Below are 4,820 nucleotides of genomic sequence, written 5' to 3' on the forward strand. Positions count from 1 at the left end.
ACTAGCACTGAACTCCACTTCTTCCCTTGAATTTCTTGGGATGTACTGTCAGTTAACAGTACATCTGAGCCTTGCAAGTAAGCGGGGTGGGGACCAGGTATTTAAAAATCATGCTGACAGCCAGTCCCAATCCAGCTTCTCTCTGCTTTCCAATATTGCTCATCTCAATTTTCCTTTCTTTACATGCTACTATTTGAAACCGTGGCACACTAGCCATCCTCCAAGTAACAGTACAACCTCCTGCCTTTGCTCCAGATCCAGAGGGAAAATTTGGATGGGAAGGCTGGAACTTTGCCCACATAGACTAGGGGTAGGGAACTGGACTTCCAGATGTTTTAACCTACAACTCCCATCTTCCCTCCCCATTAGTCATGCTGGCTTGGACTGATGGGATGGTAGAGGCACACAAGTTGTTCATTCCCCATGTGGACAGTCTTATTGCTCAGGTTTATACACAAAGTTGATACAGAAAATATGATTACTTTGAATGTAATTGCCTACTGTGCTCACCAGCAAGGTAGAAAGTAGATTCAGAGAACGTGGACCAACACTGTCTGTTTAAAAGTTTGCTGGGCTTTTTGTCCAAGAAGTGAAGTCAAGTAGCAACCCACCACGTTCCTCACACCATTACTCCACTCAGAAATCAAAATAATGTTGGGATTTGCAAGAAGTGCCTCTTCTTCCCTGCTATGCAGATACCACACAGTCTTTTTTTGACAGTCTTCTCTTCTCTTCTCTTCTCTTCTCTTCTCTTCTCTTCTCTTCTCTTCTCTAGCTTCCAGTTTTTTTCTTTGATATCAGAAACCATTCTAGCCTGAAGTCCTGATTAGCCTTTTCATGCAAGGGTGTACAGATGGATGTGCCTTTTTTTCCATCAGACTAGTGGGTCCCAAGCCATTGTTGGACTCCAGCTGCCCCTGTCCAGGGTGGCCAATGGGCAGGGATGAAAAAGCTGAAGTGCAAGGTCGTCAAAAGCCTTGTTCTGGGAAAGCCTGAGTCCTAGTTCAATATTGCATGTTCTAATTAGAGGAGTATTTTACAAACTCAGGAAGATTTCCCCTGCATTTCTCCTATGTTCCTAATGGAAGATGAGTTGGACCCCATGCATGAAAAATCAGGGACTGTTAAAATCCCACCTCTCTGTGCTAAGTGCAAGAGATATTTTATATTTTTATTTATTTTATATGGTTAATTTTAATTTTATATTGTTATTTTTGTATTTTATTGTATTTTATTGTGTTTGTAAGCTGCCCCGAGGCTTCGGCAAGGGGCGGCACAGAAATGTTCTAATAATAATAATAATTATTATTATTATTATAATAAGAGGAAACATTACTCTTTATTGCTATATTTGGAATAAAAAGAATGGGTTTATTGTTATATCGGCTATTTAATGGGAGAGGGGTACTTTCACACACACACATGCATAAACGCATGCCATCCAAAACTATGTGATGATGTGCAACTCATATTTTGATAGGCATGTGCTCCCTTATATCACTGGAGGACCCTGAAGGCCACACCTGAAAAGGATCCAGTTGGCACCTGCTATGTAGCAGTTCAGAATTTCAGCACCTACGCTGAGTTTTCTCCTTGTCGCAACAGTAAGTTTTTTGTTTTTCATAATTTGGCCTGCTGAGATTGTAATCTGTGCGCTCATGCATTCATCCCAGGTGTAGCTTTGGCTAAATGGCCCTTACTGAGAGACTGCTTCTTGCAAAGTGGATCTGAGTTAAAGAGACATCAAATTTTATGTTTCCACTTGGTGGCTTTTATATTTAATTAAAAGAACAAAGATGAGGCTGGTGCTATTATGCTGACATGTGAAGACAGTACTGGCTTAATTTAAAAGGGCTCTAAAGATCTTGATAAGCAGAAGCCAACTTTTAAAAGCAGCTGATCATTCCAAATGGAGCTCTCTCTCTATTCTTTGTACAAAAGGCAACCTGTAGGTTGAACCTGTGCTAAGATAATCATGCTGTTTCATGAGCAAGAGAGCCAGCAGCACGGAGCAGGAAACTGTTAAAGTAACTGAGAACTCAACAACTCCTCCACACCTTCTTATATGTTTCCTGACTGTCACTGTTCAGTGCACAAGTGAAGGTGTCTTGTCACATTCTGGAGGCAGTGGTTTACACAGGAACTCACAAAGCCTGTACTGGAGTACAGAGAAAGTTTATTGCATCTATGCAATCCCAGGTCATTTTTCTCATTCCAACTGATGTCAGCTGGGGTAGAACAAATGTAATATCTCAAATACACCTTTGGATCTGCCAAAGCAGATTCTGAATTTGAACTTCTTGTTTGGGTTCAAATTTCCCTGGAAAAAGTCGCATGCTGGTTTTGATGTCAGGGTTTTGTTTTGGTGTTTTTTTAAAAATTGTGCACCCTATTAGCACTTCCTTCTTGGAAAGCCCTGTGCATTTGCTGTAGGTAATGTTTTGTCACTCCATATTATGACACTAATTGAATGTTCACACTTCGATACCTCTAGACAATCCAGATCCCGAGGGACAAGGTTACTGTCAAGCAGGATTCAGCTTAGATTTTTATAAGGTGAGAGACCACAGTGGTTGGCTTGGCTCCATACCTTCTAACCACTTTCATCTTCATTACCAGACTCATCTCCAGTTCACCATTGGCCCTCAGAATGCTTCTTTCTAAATTACTGCATAGCACTGAGTATCTGAAACCTATCTGAATTTATTCATAGACTCTTAAAAGCTGACAATTCCTCCTTTTCTTGAGCTAATCATAGGTAGGAATTCAGATAACACAATGGGAAATGTACAGCTACTTTATTCCATCGAATGGAAATCATGTTTTAACTAAGGAATTGATAAAAGGCCAGATGATTAATAACTTGAAAATACTGTGATGGGTTGATAACCCTAATAAAATGGGAGAATTCATAGGCAATTCATTCGTCAAGTGAATGCTAATATATTCCAGCAGCAAATGAAGTAATTCCTAGGGGGCCTTATGCAAGCAGCACTTTCCCAAGCTCTGCTTTCCATGTTTTAAATAAAATCCTGGTTCAGTGATTGGAGATACTGGCTGCCACCAGTGATCTGCAATGTAGTGCAATTCTTATTTGGAGGATAGTTGGAGCTGCAGTGTGTAGGTGCATAACTGTTGGTGCATCTGAACAGGGCAGCCCTGCATCCCCCACTGAAACTTATGTTCAGTGACTTCATATTTGACTTCCTTCCCTGGCAATATGTGATGGAAGTGGGAGTTATCGGTGCCACCGTCTGCAGATGAAAAAGGGGATGGCTTCATTTAGGACACAACCCTGTCACCCTGACCCTAGGTGCAGATCATGAGCCTCCAAACTCAGAGTGCATCCAGTGGATGGAGTGAGGTGCAGCATCAGCCATGTCTGCTGCTACCACACCTGGTGCCATGCATTTAATTTTGCAGGCCACTGATCTTCTGCATATAGTAGCAGGAAAGGAATCGACATAGGAAGACAGCCCCACCCTCCTTCCCTCCCTGTGCCTAACATGCCTCTCTTTCCTCTCAAGGAGGCAGCAGGCATGGGGAGCAGGACAGGGCTCGCTCGCCTGCTGGAGACCAGGTACTGATGTTGGAGGCGCTCAGTGCTGGGGCCTCAAAGAATGCTGTGACCCCCAAGACAATGTTCGGAGGACATAGGATCACTCCCCTGGAGTGGTATACATGTAACCAGTCTCTGTTTTTATTATTGTTTTGGCTGACAAATTGTTCTGTTGCTTGAGCCCCCATCAGATATGTACATGGTTGAAATGAGAACATCATTATATAATAATACTAAGACTTGGCTCCCCGTAAGCACCTTAAAACACAATGCTATGCAAGTTTAAATAGATAAAAGTATACAGCTTTCAGCATAAACTTGTGTAGAATTGCACCCTTAAATGAAGATTCTATTCAGTGACAAACTTTGGCCAATTGCACCTACTTCAGTGACACCCAAACCACATCCTTTGTCTTGTACTTTCCTCCCAGGTTCAAGTACAGTTTTTGATCTCTTTTCAGATCTTTGCTTTTGGTCTCTGAATATATGATTAATCCTAACTTAATGTCACTCTTGTCTGTCATGTATACAGAATGGGGACCTCATAGTAGGAGGACCTGGAAGTTTTTATTGGCAAGGTATGTTCATCTATTTATTCACAAGATCTGAAATGAAAAAAGAAGTGAAATTAATAATTTTAAGGGCACATTCCTTAAGTGCAAGATGAGCAGAATAAGTGCACAGTTCTTACTACAATCCAGTGCACATTTAGACAGAAAAAAGCCCTACAATTGTCAGTATTGGGGGTGGGTTTTGTCTAAGCTTGCATAAGTTTGCATTGTAAGACTTACAATTTTAGTCACAGATCCTAGATAGTAAACTCCACTGAACACATTGTGACTTATTTCTGAATAAGGGTTGCATTGCCCAACTTGAACAAGTTTTGGTTCATGGCTGCTTCCTTGATTATAAATTGGCACCATCAATAATGCACCCTTATCAGTTTACAAATGGAATGAAAGGTCAAAAAGCATACTCTGAATTACACAGTACAAGAAAAGTGGTCCAGTTTTCTTTTTCTGCATCACTTCGCTTCCCTGTGCTGCACTATAAGTAAGAAAGATACCCATTATTTGACCATTCCTCACTTGTAGGACTTTCCAGTTATACTTTGAATGGCTTGAGTCTGCATTCCTCTAGGCACACCTTACCCCTGGTATACATTCACCTGATCCATGCACATTCACTTTACAGTCACCATGCCCAAAATAATCTGGATGCCTTTTAGGACAGACATTGATTGTATTTGCACCGTCTTTTG

Source organism: Varanus komodoensis, unplaced genomic scaffold, assembly GCF_004798865.1.
Source record: "Varanus komodoensis strain SLA01 unplaced genomic scaffold, ASM479886v1 scaffold15, whole genome shotgun sequence".
Classification (NCBI taxonomy): domain Eukaryota; kingdom Metazoa; phylum Chordata; class Lepidosauria; order Squamata; family Varanidae; genus Varanus; species Varanus komodoensis.